At 34.2% G+C, this 19,045-nt stretch overlaps 1 protein-coding gene across 5 annotated transcripts in view; it reads right to left on the bottom strand.

The window, feature by feature from the left end:
• DISP1 (dispatched RND transporter family member 1) overlaps window positions 1-19,045 on the bottom strand; it is a 169,269-nt gene that overhangs the window by 134,230 nt on the left and 15,994 nt on the right. For 3 of the 5 annotated variants that reach the window (XM_054694899.1, XM_037510261.1, XM_037510262.1), the window contains exon 2: window positions 9,766-9,898. The exons of 1 other annotated variant lie outside the window; for it this stretch is intronic. The gene's annotated coding sequence lies outside the window, so the exon portion shown is untranslated. Of the gene's footprint in view, window positions 1-7,298; window positions 7,406-9,765; window positions 9,899-19,045 lie in introns of all 5 variants that reach the window. One more of the 5 variants, XM_054694900.1, reaches the window with a different exon arrangement.

Genomic DNA, 19,045 nt, shown 5'->3' with positions numbered 1-19,045 from the left:
AAGTACTTGGCAACATAAATGAAAATTTTATGCTTTTAATTACTGGGTTATGCAAAGTCACTATTTTGGTGTAGTAGATAAATGATAACAGTTTTCTTGAAATGTACTTTCAAGTTGTAGCATCCCAATTTTATTCAAGTCAATTACCTAAATGTTGAGTTCAAAGTTTTAATTTTTGTCCAGCAATTCCCACCCTTTATATTCAGAATACCTCTTTCATGGTCTACAACTAAAATAAAGCAATTGTTGAACACATTGGGGAGTTATTTTAACTTCACAATAATTTAAACAATTTACTTAGAAATACAATTATCAATACAAATCCTACTTTAATTGTTTCATTCTGTTTCCATGCCATGTGGCATAGTGCCACATAATGTATTTTTTGCATTCAATGCCTTACTTAGAAACAGCTTTGAAAATTGGCTCATGGCCTATTTGCAATTGATACTATAGCTTACATATCTTTACAGCAAAGTTACACTAACTTCAAAATACTCTGGGATCAACCATTAAAATGTTTTTGTTTCGGTTTCAAGACTAATGAACACCAAATGTTAGAATTTGTTTTAACGATTTAATACATCAAGGATTTTCTTAAAAGGAAAGGCTAGATCAGCTATCCATTATATAACTAAAAGCAGATTAGTCATTACTGATATAGATAATACTTGAGAGATTTAATACAGTATAGAATCAAGCATAAAAAATTTAAATTCCAGAAAGTCTGTTCAATTAGTCATATTTTTTCCCTATAAAAAGACCAAGTTCCTGGACCCAAAGATATACTTCAAAGCTTCCTTTCCTTCCTTCCTTGCAACCTTCACCTTGATTTCCCCATTCCTATAAAATGAGTGCTATTATTATTCTTTACTATTCTTCCTTACACCACAAAAAATATGAAGTATCAAGAAAGCAAAAAGGAGTTTCAAGAAATCTCAACACATCAGGTTTATTAAAGCCTGAAAAAGACTGCTAAGACAAGATTTTAGGAAATGACTGTGTATTTTAAAAACACAAAAACAAAGAGTAGAAAATGAGTTTGAAAATATTCTAGAGATGAACATTTAGTGTATGAACAGGCAGTACTTTAAGGTTCCTGCAATCAAAGGGTTGTCCTTCCCAGTCCAAGAGAGCATCTTCAGTGACAACCAGGGCAGTAACCAGGTTATCTGCTTTTGCTGCTGTCTCTTCTGTGGAGTGGCTTCAGACCTCCTCCATCTAACCACCTCACCTGCTAAAAAAACGCTATTTAATCTCATTTTTCTTTAACTAAATCTTTTCATTTTTCTCAGCATTTCATTTTTCTAGATTGCTATTATGATTTAACATTTCTTGGCCTTCAGTGTGAACTTTTGTAGAAGTCAACAAGCAGATGGTTTTCCTTCAATTTATCAATTATTAATCACTCTTTTTATGTATGAGTCAACTTTTTGGTTCTTGTTTTTCACTGCTCTAAAGAGATTTTTTGTTCGTTTCTTTATCATTATTAGAGAAGACGTCTTCTCTAGACTTATCTCCATCTTTCATTCTACTCTCAGGCTAAAAGTCACTAAGTAACTAAGGTTTTCCAAAACACACCATTTGAAATTTTTTTTAAAAATCTATAAAGAAATGGTTTAGCCAGAAAATAACTTTACTGAAGTTCATGTAATAACAGCTAAAGGTCTGAAAGAAATATTTTAAAATGATTTCAAGTATTTCAGCAGTAAATATATTTATTTGAACCTGATCTAATTACAAGTCACTACTATTTATTCCTTAAAGAATTTCCACCCAGCACCTTCCACTTGGGAGTGGAAGTGTAGTTTTAGATCAACTATTACCAGTGATAAAAGTGCATGTCTTTAAAAACCATTCTGCATTTTTTTTTACATTCCTTGGATTTGCATAGTTTTTCCAATTAGTTGGAATTAATGAGGTTTACCATTCTATCATTATATATCAAATAGAGTTTAAACATCTTTTGTAAATAATGTCTAGAAAGGCAAGAGACTGTAGTATATAAATTCAAGGAAGACACACTGTACCTTAAACTTCTAACAATTTCTACATACTATTACCTAAAATCTATTTATTAACTGAATAAATTAATGGTATTTTTGATGGGGCATTATTCTGAAACTTTATCAAAATATTATATTCTTACACTGTTAAAGGGTATGGCATTATTTCTCAAAAAGTAGTCTGCGAAGAACAAGGTGTATCAGATAGCCAGGTGATATTAAGGGGGGAAAAAGTTCTGAATTCAAATAAATGTGGTAAATGCTGAGCTAAAAAGAGCCAAACTATTTTGTATTACTACAGGATCTCTCAGCATCGTCATCATACTAATGATATTGTAACTCTCCAAAGCACATGCAGACAAGTGTCTATGTAGGGAGGAGTGTTTATACAAATGTTACCCAGTTTATGATTACAAAACCATACTCTAGCAGTGCAGCTCCCAAAATTAGGCTCCCACAGCACACACCTTTGGAAAATAATAATGGTTATAGAAAATGATCACTGTTGGTTGCTGTTTTTAATCTACATCATAAAGAAGTTTATGCCAGATACTGTATTTGTAAAAGTGGGGAAAGAGAAAAGGCATGAATGTTAAAAAAGAAAGGTATTCTTCTGCCTATTCAGTAGCACTCAAAAACACAGTGTTCCACCCATCTCTAATCATCTTTTGTAACTATATTTGAATTCAATAGGTAATTGATATTTTTAGATGACAAGTTTTGTTTCATAGATGACACAGTAAAGTTAGACTTTTCATTTTTAAAAAAAAATTAGGCTATTTGGGAACTTTAAACTGAAAAAAAAATTTTTCCCAAAAGACTTTATTTAAAGAAGGGCCATATTTAGCCAAAAAGGAAATGTTAAATGAATGACTTGATTTGTGAAATATCAAACTCACAGTAGACTACAGCTTGTATCTTCAGAACGCTTTCCTAGAATCATAGAATTGGGCAAGGAACAGAAACACTCCAATTCTTCAGATACCAAGACAATTAGCAGACAAAGGGCATTAGTAGATTTAAAATTCATTAGGCACCTGGCACAGGTGTCAAAAGTAACAACTGTGTAAAAATTTAACCCTTCTGATACCACACATCCCATTTCTCCCCTGACATGTCAAAGAAGTTTCAGAGAGAACACTTTACAAATGCCAACAGAAAGTGAAAGCACTCTAATAATCACACATACAAACACCTTTACATTTGGGGGGAAATGCCAGTTTATCATTATCTGTTTTATCAATATAAATGTTATTAGGCATATTTCAAATATGCTTACAATATAACCTTTAAGTAACAGTATACACATTAGTTTGACAAAAGTATAGTGATTATTAGACAATTTTCATTTTACTATAAAATTTACTATAAATAGCAAGATAAATAGTATAAGCAGTCTTCTGAGGAGATTAAAAATCATTTTTAGAGCTGGTGTTTGTTTAAAAATAGGAGTCTGCCTAGTGTAGAGGTTAGGCACAGAGTTTGGGTTCAAATCCCAGCTAACCAATGGACTATGGTGAAAGAATATGGGTACGTTGATGGTAGGAGAGCTATGGCAACCACACCTGAGGGGAGAAATCCTACACTGACAAAAATCAACATAGATGGAAAACAATGGTAAGTAATTTAAACAAACAAATAAACAAATCCTAGCTGGATAACTTTAAGCAAGTCACCTAACTTGTCTGTGTCTCAGAAACATGCAAAACATGCAGAGGCAAAAAATAAGCCACATATTTTCTTATATAAATTGAATAAAAATAAGAGCAACTACCTCACGGTTTTAATAAAGATTTATAGAAATTTGTGGAGAACTCTACCAGGTACGTAGTAAGCACTATATAAAGACTTGTTAAATAGACCTTTATTTATTTGTTATGGAAGCCTATTACAAGAGAAAATAAAATAAGGTTTGTTAAGCTTTTAGAAGGAAGAAATCAATTACCGAGGGAAAGCAAATAAAGCATTATATTCATAAAAGTAAGATTTACAGGTGAAAATGGCATTTATACCAATTCACAAAAAGGCACAAATTCATTCATTTAGTCATTTCATTACTTTAACATTTTATTAGTAATATCCCTATATGCCTACAATGCATTAGGTATTAGAACTACAAGGATAGATAAGATAAAATCTTTGACCCAAGATTAATCAGGTACTCTGGTTCCTTTGCATCTATTAATAATTTAAAGAAAATAAGTTGTTTGTGTATCTTAACTAAGGGTATAATTACACACAGAAATGTGGTTTTGTTGCTCTAGTTTTTTTTTTTTTTAAGAACACTCTAAATATATTACAAATAAAAGCTGAAGGTTGGTGCTAAATGTATATATTTAATCACATTTTCTCTTCATGCTGTCTCAGAAGTCAGTAGCAAATTACAGAATGTTGGAAATAAGCTGGCTTCACTGTTAAAGAATCTATGTTCTATTATCAAATAATTTAATCACTGAGAAAAAAGCAAGGAGTGCAAATCTCAAGCATGAGATTTGCCTCTTTTCTCTGAGGCAGATATATGGTTGCTCAGATATCCTCAGACATCTATTGCAGATGGGCTGATGCTTTTCTTTCTTTTTTTTTTAAGATTTATTTATTTATTTATACAAGCACTGGATACAGTCAGAAGCGCGGGAGGGTGAGAGAATTCACCAGAGCCAGAGTGGGGTACAGAACAGGCAGAAGGACTGAAGTACACTGCTGAGGGGTGCAGGGGGCGCGGCAGGAGAGGTCTGCGCACCATGTGGGACCCTTGCCAGTGGCCAGGGATCAAACCGGCGCTGCAGAGGCTGCGGGCAGCTTCGTAGCCCAGAGCTCAACCGCTGCGCCACCAGGGGAGGCCCCATGGGCTGATTTTCAACCTGCATCTTAGCATTATGATGTAGGTATCTTCTTTCTAACTTAGCCACATATCTATTAGATTTTATAATATCTAGATTAAATTATTCAAGTTCCTGCTATGCAGACAAACCTTAATTAAATGAATGGCATTTAAAAGAACACTTTTATATAGAAATAACAAGCATTAAGACAATAATCCTTTTAGAAGCAGACAATAATTTCCAAAATTAATCTCTCTCTCTGCATTATCTTAGCAAGTGAAATAAACAGCGTATTCTTAAATACTAGGAAATGAGGTAGTACATTCTTAGGAAAAATTTTTCGAGCTTCTAGACTTTATTTCTTGCTAGACTACTCCACTGGAAAAAATTAGTTGCATGTATTTATCTTTAAATTGATTCTTAAATTTTTTTAAATGGTAAAATACAGACATAAACTACCATCTTAACTGTTTTTAAGTATACAGTTCAGTACTGTTAAGTACATTCACACTGTATGCAGCTAATCTCCAAAACTTTTTCATCTTACAAAATTTAAAATCCACACTCAACCCTTTCCTTGAGTCACTGGCAACTACCAGTCTACTTTCTGTCTCTATGAATTTAATACTCTAGATATCTCATATAAATATAATCACACAATATTTGCCTTCTTGTGACCGGCTTATTCCACTCAGCATAATTCTCCAGATTCATCCATGTTATAGCATGTGTCAGAATTTCCTTCCTTTTTAAAGCTAAATAATACACCATTATATGTATAATCCACATTTTGCTTATCCACTCATCAGTTGATGAATACTTGGCTTGCTTCCCCTTTTGGGCTATAATGAGTAATACTGCTATGAACATGAATATAAATTAAATGGTTCAGAAAAATTTTGTTACCATAAATAATAATGCATATGAAAGGTAAAGAAATACAAAAGGTCAAAGAAAAAATTTTCACTTGGTTTTCTAATAAAGTATGCTGCTTTCCACTCCGTGAAATAACAGAAAATTACAAAAACCTCATTTATTCATTTAAATTTTCACCAAGTTCTGTTTCTTTCACAATCAGTTTTAAAAGTCTGCCACACAAATTAAAAAACAACTAATGTCGATGTCTGAAATTAATATATTTTAAGAAGTATCATGTAGGAATCTCCAGGAATATTTTTTCCATGGCAAATACTCATAATTTTATGGGAAGGTTTAGGCAACAATGATTGTTTTTCATGAAATATCCATACAACTTAATTAACTGAGTCACATTTATTTGAGCTCCCTATTGCAAAGACAAAACATAGTATCCATTTTTGACAAGAATTTAATCACATAATAAATAAGGCTACTTAAAAGCTTAAAATATCAAGAATAAGGAACTATTATTAAGTCTTGTACTTATCATCAAGTTTTAAGTACAAGAGTTTAAAATATCAAGAATAAGGAACTATCTTAAGTCATGTATACTATTAAGTAAAAGCTTTTCTATTCAGGCAAAGGTACTCATGAAATAAACATGTATGTACATACGTCAGAGCACTTTCTTCACATGCTAGTAGTAATATATTATTAAGTGTTCAATAATCCTAAAACCTTAAATTATATGTTAAAACATTCAATTTCCATACCAAAATGGGGCTATTGTGTAGAATAGATATGCTACCTAACAGCCCTCTCAGAACACTGCTTAACAACAAATGCATTGTGGGTTTGGTCCTCACAGTCACTTAATAATTCCCCCTTTTAAGAGATTATTTGCAGCCAGTGAGAAAACATGAGGTAGCTACATGGACTATATTCAAAGAGAGCCAAAATTCACTGTTTCATTGAAAACCAAATTGTAAAACAACTCTGAAAAATCACACAAGAAAATATTAATATTAGTTTTTCAGAGTCAGACTGGGAAGGTGACATTTTTTTCCCTAACCACATTCACCCATGAAATTTTAATGCTGCTAATGTATTCACTATTCTTTTATGTTATTATAGTCACCTCCCCTCCACAGACTAAATTATAATTTCTTGTTTCTATAGCTTACAGGAAAAAAAAAAGATTTATGCAGCTCTAATCAGTCTTTCTAATATTTTAGTTGAGCATACTCCAAATTGCACATAGTAAGAGGGACCTGAGACCATGCACTAAATAAAGGTTTGGATACGTCCAAATCATTCGTTATTATTTCTATTCTGAAACCCACCTTATCCAAAAAATGTAAAAGTTATTTCAAGGAAGAAAAAAGAATAACATGTTGAGTATTCCAACTTTTTGATATTCCTAGCAAAAACATTAAGTGTTCATTTAGCCCAGGTTGAAATATATACAGTATGTCATTCTTATCCTTCCACAAAGTCAATTTGAATGGATATATGTGAGTGAATGAATCAATGAATAAACTAAAGAAATCACTGAAATTACTTCATCCATTACTGATTAATTCCCTAAACTACTGGAACATAGCTAACTTACTGATATAATACGGTTGCTATCAAGCCACAACCTATGGAACGTTAGTGGCATGAAGTAGAAGTCGTAATGGAAGACTTTCAGCTTTGCTCTGCAATGTTTAACTCGACCTTATTAAAAGAAAGAAAAGTATTACTAGGATTAATATAAAATGGAATAAAAATATATTTCCTTTAAGTGAAAGAAAATAATAATAAAAAGTCCCATATTGTTTGATTTAATTTGTATAAGCAAATCCACAAAGACAGTAAGTAGATTAATAGTTGCCTAGTGCTGGGGTGGAAAGGAAAGGACAAGGGGTAGGATGAGGAGTAACTGCTAATGGGTATAGTGTTTCTTTTGGGAGTGTTAAAAATTTTCTGAAATTAGATGTGATGGCTATACATCCAGCTGTGAATATGCTAAAAACCACTGAATTGTACACTCATAATACGTGGATTTTTTTATGATACCTGAAATATATCTCTATAAGGCTCAAAAATCATAGATATAGGTAAGTTTTAAGCATGACTTCTTTTTCATGAATGTCATCAGTCAAAGCTGCAGGGCTTAGTTCCTTAAAATTTTTTTTTTAATAGCAAGCAATATGATACCCTATTACTAAATTTCCTAAAAATAGAAATTGTATCATCATCACCAAAAAGTGGTATCTAATCCTTTAAGTAATAAATCAATAAAGCTTAGGTTTAATCTCAAAAGCATGATCTCTCATTTCAGAGATATTATTTATATACTTCCTTTGAAACTTGAGGATTTGATTAAAATTAAGATTGAATGACTCACAGAAATCATATCCAAACTTGTTACCTATCAGGAAAAAGAGTCCACTTAAGAATTTATGTTCTACCTGCTTGGTCTGGCTTTTATTTCTGGCAAGTTCACACACCAGGATACCTGAAAGCCCTTATGTAGTGGACACTATGGTTCACTGCCCATTAAAACTTTCTCCAGCAGTTATCTCAGATGTAGTACTGGTAGAACTGGAATAGAGTGGCAAATACGTCTAGGTTTTAAGAACTTAGGGAAATCAGTAATTATAAGGTCTTTGGAATAGAATGGCTCTTGCTGGGTGCTACTGAAGCAATGGGCAAAGGCAGTAAAAGGCTGAGGCTGATTAAACATCAATTGAAGGTGAAGTACAAAAGTCAAAGAATCTCCAAAGTATCATATAAGACTTTCATCTCCTAACAACCCAAAACTGAGGCTTAGGCCCCAGGACTTAACACAAGGGTAGCTGACCTTCAGGCTTCAATTTCCAACCCAAAATCAGCTATACCAAAATCAGGGTTCCAATAAGAAAGACATGGAGGCCTGAGACCCAGGATAAGGACATTTGGATGATGCATTTGATAGTCTTGAATCTCTAGATTCCCAGTAACTTTTTGATCCTGCAGAATAAGCACTTCCTTTTGCCTGAAGATGATGCAGAGGTTTCTACTTTATAAGATAACTTATTCTCCAGGATCAACCTCTATTTCCCACCCTGGCCTTGAAACCAGTTACAAATAACCATGCTCGGGAAGTGCTAACTCTATTGAAAGGAACTACATGCTGGGAAACAATCTTTGAAGAGATAACAGCTGGGGATTTTCTGAATATGATGAAAGAAATTAATTATCAAATGTAGAAATTCCCAAAGTAACATGTTCCCCTAAGCTACATCATAAAACACCAAATATCTCAACAAAGACTATCTCAAAAGCAACCAGAGAACACTGTCTTAGGATGAAGAAGAAACTAAATGGTATGATGCTCACAAAAATTAAACACACATAACAGTAAGACATTAAGAAGGCTCTATGCTATTACTGTCATTTAGTAGGAATATCTAGAAAAGAGAAAGGGATATAAGATGAAATAGCATGTAAAAGAAGGAATCATAGGACCCGCCCCCTCCCAGAAGAGAAACCTTGTCAAGCAGCAAGAACACAACTCCTTTTCTTCTCTGGCCCCATTGAGAAAAGAAAAAGGAAGCAAAGAAGGATAAAGAGAGAGAAAGGAAGAAGAAAAGTTTTCCTTTAAGAAGGACTCTCAAAAAGGGGAATAAAAACATCTATAGAGACAAAAGAACTTGGAGAAGAAATTTTATTGACAAATTTTCAGGAAAAAACTCTAAAATGAAGCTAAAGATATTTTATTAATGGCTAAGACTAGTGGAATTTGAAGAATTAGGCAACATTCATTTATATTGCATATGCATAACATATCTCAACAAAGACTATCTACTGCATATGTATAACATATACAACATAAAGATGATTATGGTGCTAGTGTAGTGATCAGAGTAGAGATACTAAAAATAAGCACAGGATATTGTACTTGCCTCTCCAATAGTCATGTAACCTACTCTGATTTTTGAGTACTATTCCTGTCTCCAATAACCTATATGTTTGGAGGAAATACAACAACCCTCACTTTTGAAATTGAGCATGAGACTCAGGTGCAAGGTAAACAGTGTAATATCCCCTACCTCAACCTGAGATATGAAGAAGATGTTTTCTGGGAGCTTCTGGGAAAGAACCTCTCTCTTCCTTGTATGATGTGGTATGGAATATGATACCTGGAACTGCTGCAGCCATTTTGCAACCATGAGGGAAGCCAGCCTAAAAACAAAGTCAACAGGTAGATTAGAACAGAGCTGAAAAAAAATGCAGATACAGAGCCAGAGTCTTGTCAAATAGCACCTGAAGACTGACATAGCTCTAAATTCTTCAGTTAACTAAATAAATTCCCTTTGTTTTAGTTAGTTAGGTTTTCTGTTATTTGCAACTAGAAGCACTGTCTGATAAACTGTCCACTGATTTAGATTCAATATGAGTTTTGGACTAGAAATTTACTAAGATATCTTTCAGAAATGACTTACTAGAAAAACAAGAACTTCCTGACACAGGGGATTTTCTGTAATCACAAGATTGCAATTTCCTGGGAGCCAGGAAAACTGACCATTTCAATATGAGAGGTTATATATATGCTAACAAAAATTACATAGAAAGCATAAAGATGCTGGGTAAAGATGCCAAAGGATAAACAGGACATTCTTAAGTGAGGCTTACCTCTGGATTTCTCCAGAGTATCAAACTACCTCCTCTTTACAAATCTTTTTGTTTTCATGCTGTTTGGTTTAAATTTTACTATTTTTAAGAATTGGAAGATTTCTTGTCAATACAATAGATTGAATCTCCACTCAATCCCAAAACTCCATTAAAATGACAGTAAAATATTTTTTAAAATATTAAATATTAAAGATAAAGATTAGAATACAATAAAGACAAAAAGAGAAGTTCACAAAACTTTGGAAGATAGAAAGTAGAAGGATGACCAGATCATGAAGCCCGTCTACAACTAGGAAAGAGACACAATGCCTGGTGGGCCAATTTCAATTCTAGAAGCAACATAATTTACAGTATAAACTGATATCACTGTGCACAATTTCTTTCCAAATTATCCCCTCCCCCTCCCAAATAACTAAAATGATTACAAATGTATTTGATATTAAGCAAAATATATTTAAAATAGTTTGGGAAAATTTATATATTTTTAAGGTAACAAATAATTCACTTTTTTCATATCATATAATTTCATATAAAACATATAAGACATCATATAAGACAAAATGAATAGTAGTGATCAGGATTGGAAAATCAATAGTGTCACCAAAGATGGAAAGGATAGAGAGATGAGGACTCCAGTACAGAGTGAATGTGATATAACTGGTATATCTTTTAGTATGGATGACTACAATTTAGTTTGGGAAGATCATTAATTACTTTTTTCCAAGGATACAAATATAGTAACACTAAAGTGATTCTTTCAAAATTTATCTTTTTTTCAATGAAAATGCTTCTGACAGCTGATATGACTTTTGTGTCACTGCATATAATGCAACAAAACTATTCCTGTGCCTGTTCACTCCAAAAATCTACAAAAGAACATAATATATATTTAGTATAAAGAAAATTGAAACCAATAAGACTGACAAATGTATAGTTTATATTGATGGAACTTATTGCTAATTGACATACAAATACACATTAAGCCTTGATCAAAAATAATACTCATCACTAACTGAATCCCTACTGTGCACTTGGCACTATACTAGGCACTTTGCATATATAATTTTTCAACCCAACAACTCTGTGAGGTACTATTCTATTTAACAACTGATTTAAAAAAAATTCAAAAGAAGTTGAATGCTTGTCCAGTAGCTCATAGCCTAATATATGGATCAAGTGTAAGAGGGGCAGGTTAAGCATCTAAGGGATCAATTTCAGGAAAACTAATTTGAAAGACATTATTTAGCTTAAAAAAAAACCCAAAAAACAAAAACACAGGGCATTGTCTTAAAATACAGTCTTAATTATCACCTATCTATATATAAACACTGCCTTACACACACAAAAAAAAATATAGCCAGGGCAGCATTTTGAGATCATACAGCCTGAATGGTATAGAAGTAAACTTAGTGCGCAGTGCCCAGCTGGGACAGAAGGTCCCATTATGGTCTAGATTACCTTCCCCTGAACCAAGACCACATTCCTTTTCTGGATGTTTAACTACGATGCCTGAATCCCTCACTGTCTATCTAACTTTAACCCAAACATATTTCTTTTCATATTTGTAACCTCCAGAATCCCATCCTTCATCTTACCCCTTTTTATTTGAGGCAGACTGAAAATCCTGTTGTTGAGCTCCTGCCTCTTTACTTTTAGGAATAAATCTGTGAAAAATTAGTTTCTGGCAGAGTGCTATGTACCATTATACTCTTTTTGCCAAGATGGAGAAGAGATAATCAAACTTCTAAGAAAAAGGAGTGAATAGAAAAAAAAAAAAGTTTTTACATTTAGAAAACAAGATGAGAGAACCACAATTTTATAAGCCAATGGTGCAACAGCAAGGTCTGCTCTCAAAGAGCTTACAACTTTGAGATATGTGCCTTAGTGGGTACTGGTGACACACAACCTTCCTCCAAAGATTTATAATCTACTGTTTGTAGGATACCCAGCCCTCCTTGTTCTCAGGGCTATTGTCTTGGTGCCCAGAGTTTCGTACTGGTCAAGCAGGAGACCTCTCACCGACAACAGGCCTGGTATGAAGAACATGCTGGGAAACCAGTTTCTGCTGAAAACAGCAGGCACGTATTATGGCCAGATTAGCAAGATCAGCAAAAATAGCTTACTTGTAAAGATTAGCAGAAAGCTAGGTCAAAATAGAGAATATAGATAATATGCTTTGGCCAGAGGGAACAATGGAGCCCCCCAGGCAACAGTCCCTGGTCATTGGACTCTAGCTTGCACCACACATAATGCATCCTCACGCATGTACGTTCCCCACGTGCTTGCCCAGGTTCTCTGAACCAGGTTCTCTAAATAAATACGAGACTATCCTTAAATTGTGGCTGCACCTTCTTGGTGTAATCCCTCTAAGCTTTTCATTAACCCTGTTGGACTTTTCGAGTAATCTCTCTCTCAGCCTGTGCCACTCCCAATGCTGCGACTGTGCAAGGCAGCAGCTGCTGACACTTGATATTTAAATAGCTCTTTAGAATTTTAAAAATGCTTTCTTAGCATCACATTTTAACTCCATTGCAACAACCTACAACAGAAATGACTATCCCCCACTTCACTCATGAGAAAATTGATAAAGAAAAATTACATTTCTTGATGAGGGTGACACAAATAATTTTCTGGCTCCAATTCTAGTACACTAAGGGTCTCTGAGGAAAACTGAATCTGATTTGTCAAGTGAAGTTAGAATTCAATTTAAAACTAGGCTCTGGAAGAGCCTAGTTAATACCCATTCTTTTATCTCCCTAATATGAGTTCACCTCAACTATCCTACCACTTCACTAAAAATCTAATCTCATACACTATCAAGGATCTACCACACTATGTCTATAATACACGAAGGAAGCTATAATTCTGTCTGTCCAGCATGCTTTTCTAACTCTCTTTCCCGATAAAGAAAACAACAGCAATGACAAAACAAACATCCATCCACCTTGCCTTTGTGGAAATCATTCCCACTCCATCTGGTATTGAGGGTGGGGGGTGGTCAAACATAGTCCAACCCCTCAGCTGTAAGATGGGTCAGGAGATTTTTCTGGTTAACTGACTTCTTAGACAACTTTGGGATTTCAATTTTAACTTATTGTGATTTAAACTTAAATTTATAATCTAATTAAAAAAACATTTATTTTAATTTTAAATTTAAATTAAAATTGTAATCCAACAGTATCCAAAAGCAATCAAAATTAGCTAAAAAAAATCCTCATTTTGGAGAAATCACAACAGATACAGAAGAAATCAAAAGAATAATCAGAAACTACTATGAACAGTATATGCAAACAAGTTCAACAATCTAGAAGAGATGGACAAATTCCTACAACTCTACAATCACCCAAAGCTAGATAAAGAAGAAATAGAACACCTAAACAGACCAATTACAAGCAGCAAAATTGAAATGGTAATCAAAAACCTCCCCAAAAACAAAAGCCCAGGACCTGATGGATTTACAAATGAATTCTACCAAACATTCAGAGATGAATTAGTGCCTATCCTTCACAAATGCTTTCAAAAATTTAAGAAGGAAGGGATAATACCAAACACATTCTATGAAGCCAACATTACACTAATACCAAAACAAAACAAGGACAACACAAAAAAAGAAAAATGCAGGCCAATCTCTCTAATGAACATGGATGCAAAAATCCTCAATAAAATTTTAGCTATCAGAATCCAACAATGTATCCATGAGATAATTCACCACGACCCAGTAGGATTTATTCCAGGGACACAAGGATGGTTCAACATCCGAAAATCAATCAATATTATTCAACACATCAACAAAAATATAAAAACCATATGATAATATCAATAGATGCTGAGAAAGCTTTCGACAAAGTACAACACCCATTAATGATAAAGGCCCTTGAAATTCTTGGGATACAAGGAACATACCTCAACATCATAAAGGCCATATATCACAAGCCCATAGCCAGTATCATTCTCAATGGCGAAAAGCTGAAAGCATTTCCTTTAAGATCTGGAACAAGACAAGGATGTCCACTCTCACCACTGCTTCTCAATATAATACTGGAAGTCCTAGCCAAAGCAATAAGACAACAGAAAGACATACAAGGAATCCAAATAGAGAAGGAAGAAGTTAAACTATCACTAGTTGCAGATGATATGATAATATACATAGAGAACCTCAAAAACTCCACAGAAAAACTAATTCAACTCATAAATCAGTTTAGTAAAGTGGCAGGATACAAAATCAACATGCAAAAGTCAGTAGCCTTCCTATACACAAACAATAAATTTGAAGAAGAAGAAATTAAAAAAAATCTCTTTTATTATTAAAACAAAAAAAAAACACAAACACTTGGGAATAAACCTAACAAAAGAGATAAAGGACCTATACAAAGAAAACTATAAAACACTGTTAAAAGAAATAGAAGAAGACACAAAGAAATGGAAAGACATCCCCTGCTCATGGATTGGAAGAATTAACATTATTAAAATGGCCATCCTACCAAAAGCAATATACAGATTCAATGCTATTCCAATAAAAATTTCAATGTCATTCTTCAAAGAAATAGAACAATTATTGATGAAATTCATATGCAAGCACCAAAAACCCCAAATAGCCAAAGCTCTCCTGAAAGAAGGGAATAGAGGAATCACACTCCCAGACTTCAAACTATACTACAAAGCCATAATCATCAAAACTGCATGGTATTGGAAAAAGAACAGACACATGGACCAATGGAACCAAATAGAAAATGCAGAAATAAACCCACAGATTTATGGTCAACTAATTTTTGACAAAGGAGCAAAGAATATGCACTTGAGCAAAGAAAGTTTGTTCAATAAATGGTGCTGGGAAAACTGGGTCGCTACATGCAAAAGAATGAAGCTTGACTACTACCTCACACCATGCACAAAAACCAACCCAAATTGGTTAAAGAACTAGACATAAAACCTGAGGCCATAAAATACATAGAAGAAAATATAGGTGAAACACTACATGACATGCACCTCAAAGATATCTTTATAGACACATCGCCCAAAGCAGTGATAGTGAAGGCAAAGATAAACAGCTGGGACTACATCAAATTAAAGAGCTTCTGCACAGCAAAAGAGACAATAACAAAAACAAAGAGAAACCCCACTGACTGGGAGAACATTTTTGCATACAACACGAATGATAAAGGTCTGATAACAAAAATCTACAAAGAGCTAATGAGACTCAACAAAAACAAAGGAAATAATCCAGTCAAAAAATGGGCAGAAGAGCTAAAAAGAAACTTCTCTGAAGAGGAAATGCAAATGGCCAACAGGCATATGAAAAATGTTCCACATCACTTGTAATCAGGGAAATGCAAATCAAAACTACAATGAGATACCATCTCACATCAGTGAGAATGGCACATATTAAAAAAACTAGCAACAACAAATGTTGGAGAGGTTGTGGAGAAAAAGGAACTCTCCTGCATTGCTGGTGGGAATGCAAACTGATCCAACCACTATGGAGAGCTGTGTGGAGATTTCTCGACCTATAAAGATAGAGCTTCCATATGATCCAGCAATTCCACTCCTAGGTATTTACCCAGATGACACAGAAACAGTAATTCCACAGGGTGCCTACACCCCTATGTTTATAGCAGCATAATTTACAATAGCTAAGCTTTGGAAACAACCCAAATGCCCAAAAATAGATGACTGGATCAAGAAGATGTGGGACATATACACCATGGAATATTACTCAGCAATCAAAAAAGATAAACACATGCAGTTTGCAGCAACATAGATGGAGCTAGAAGGGATCATGCTCAGTGAAATAAGTCAGAAAGAAAAAGAAAAATACCAGATGGTCTCACTTATAGCAGGAATTTAGAAAACCTAAATAAGGGATCAGGAAAAAGAGTAATTAAATAAAGTAAAAATCAAAATCAACAAGCTACTATAAACCAGAGACACACCACGGGGTGGGGGAGGAAGGAGAGAGGAAGGACTAGGATCAAAATAAGGGGGGGGGGTGCAATTGTATGGGGAATATAACCAAAATGAAAATGCATACATTGTGCAAAAATGAAAAATGATGTAAGAATTATATAAAATATTAAAAAAATCCTCATTTTAAAATCTTAATGGAAAAACTACTAATTAAAATTCTAAAATTTTTATTAGTGAAAAAGTTTCTATACATTTTATGATCAAAAGCCAACATTCTTATAACAGCTATTAAGATCTTAAACATTAGAAAATTTTATAAAACAAGGATTTTGTTATTTGACAAATTTATTATCATAAACCAGGGAGGGTACAGAAACTTCTACAAGGTCAATAAGACATCAAGTAGAAACTAGAAGTTTAGACCCTCTCAGACCTGTCTTCTCATATACCATGCTGTTTTTCCTAGTTGGTACTTAGCACACAATTGCTACTCAATTGGTTAAAAAAATGATCAGTCATTTTATTGTTTCTTAAGATTTAGAGTCTCTTCATGATGGTACTTAATGTTCTGTAAGTCCTATCCCCAGTTCACTAAAACATCACATATGCTATTTGATTTTATAAAATGTCATGGTCTATTAGCCTTAGCACAAAGCTAACTCTGATGATGGCAGGAACTATATGTGGAAGTCTACTACAGAAATACTTTCATTGAAATTCACTGTAAAGAAGGCAGAAGGAGAGGGGGGCGGAGTTCTAATATCCATACATGAATTGCACAATCTTCTTTTCATTGTCCCAAAAAATAAGATCTACTTGCACAAAGTCCTTTGAAGCAGCTGCTTGATTTCATGGTCAAGTTATGTGGTTTGTAAGACTTAAAGATATTCAAGTTGGTGATAAATACCAAATCACATGACTCACTTGAGGAAAAAGCACGGAAAAATCTGTCTGGAGTTTATATTGGCTGTGCAATTGAATGTACTTAGTCATTACTTAACATCACCACTTACAAAGCAAGCAATTGTTTCCCCTGAAATGCTCATCCTTTCTATTAGCACTAGCTGAAAACCACAGCCAAAAATACTAAATTAACCCCGCCTGCTACAGGAAAACTAACTTAATAAAGCATTAACCTTAGTCTATTAAAAAATATGGGTTAAGCATCTTTTCAATTAAAATATTCTTTTTAACAGTGTTTGACTAAAGAAAACTACATACATCTTATGTAGATAATAATGTTACAGAATTGTATGAAAGAAAAAAGAATACAATAAACACTGCTCTAAAGTTATTTTCTACTTCTAGATGCCCCCTACTATTTATTGCTCTCTAAGGAGAGTAAGTAAAACTTAATACAGACATTTTAATATTTATTTAAAATTTTTTAAAAAACTAATTTTGAGTCAAAATTTAAAGAGAACTGATGAAATACAATTATAATCTCTTTGAAGACTACTGAGGTCCTTGGAGAAGATTAAATCCTCAGAATAAACTTTGCAAAATTCCAATAGAAATAAGTTTTGACGTGTTCATAGCAATTTCAGTCTCAATGTTATAAATCTTCCAGGGTGCTCTCATCTGAGCTTTATACATGGCATTCCACGCTCAAAACAAATAATCCTTGCCTCCTGTCTATCTCAGAAGAAGATATGCAGAGAAAAGCAAAATTTAATGTCCTATTAATACACTGATTTTCAGACTTGTTTCTCTTACTCAGGAGGGCAGTCAATAAAAGTAACTGGTAAAGGGGGTTTTCAAAATTATTTTGGAAATAATTTGATGCTTCTTGCAGGAGAGGGAAAATCTTTTACTACTAAGTTCTCAGCTGGGCTTCTATGATGAAAGACAGATTAATAAAATAAGAATGTACAAATTTATTTAATGTAAGTTTTTTGTGACACAGAAGCATTCAAGAGGAAATGAAGACCAAATAAATACTTAAACCTGAGTGGAGAGTCATGGTAAAATATGACAGGGCAAAAAGTGTACAAGCTAAGAGTGGTAAACTGGAAGTGACTTAGCAAGGAATGTCTGTTCATATTCTTCTTGGTAATCTTCCACGTTTGGAGAGGATGCTCTCTTCCTCCAAGTACACGGAGGGCACCTCTCACATGAAAACCTGCTTCAAGAGAAGGTAGGAAAGTCCTTCTGCACCTGCCATTTCTCACATTTCTTCAGCTGAAAATAGTCAAAGTGCCAAGGTGCCATTTGATGTAGCATGTTCTGAACTCCATCACTCCCCCATGTGAAACTTTCCCGAGAAGTTTCAGAGTCTAGAAACTGAAATGGTAGACTGTCCCATAGCCCACTATACCAGTTGTCAGTCCTGGGAATAATTCAGTTCATGGAAACAGTTATGTCTCACTTCAGGTGGTGGTAGAATTAACTTAGATGTTGGAGCATCCCAGGAGGCGCAGGCAGTTGGGAGCAGTGCTGTGAAGCTGTCCACAGCCTCTGCAGTGCCGGTTCCACCCCCACCAGCCCTGGAACAACCCACATGGTGCAGCAGACCTCTCCTGTCTCGCCTGCTGCTCCCCTCAGCAGTGTATTTCAGTCATTCTGCCTGATCTGTTCCCTGCTCTGTCTCTGGTGAATCCTCTCACCCTCCTGCACATCTGGCCTGTACCCTGGTTCTTGTATTAATAAAAAAAATCTTAAAAAAAAATAACTTAGATGCCCTCCTAAGTTATATCTCTATATGGTATGAGCAATTAGGCATTTAATAAGGGGCATTTCTATGGAAACAAAAGAAAAACAAAGGTTAATGGGTAGAATGAGCTATAAATTCAG

Source organism: Talpa occidentalis, unplaced genomic scaffold (genome assembly GCF_014898055.3).
Source record: "Talpa occidentalis isolate TD23 unplaced genomic scaffold, MPIMG_talOcc4v2.1 talOcc4.14, whole genome shotgun sequence".
NCBI classification, from domain to species: Eukaryota; Metazoa; Chordata; class Mammalia; order Eulipotyphla; family Talpidae; genus Talpa; species Talpa occidentalis.
The sequence above is the reverse complement of the archived record's forward strand: the minus strand, read 5'-3'. Positions and strand labels throughout refer to the sequence as shown.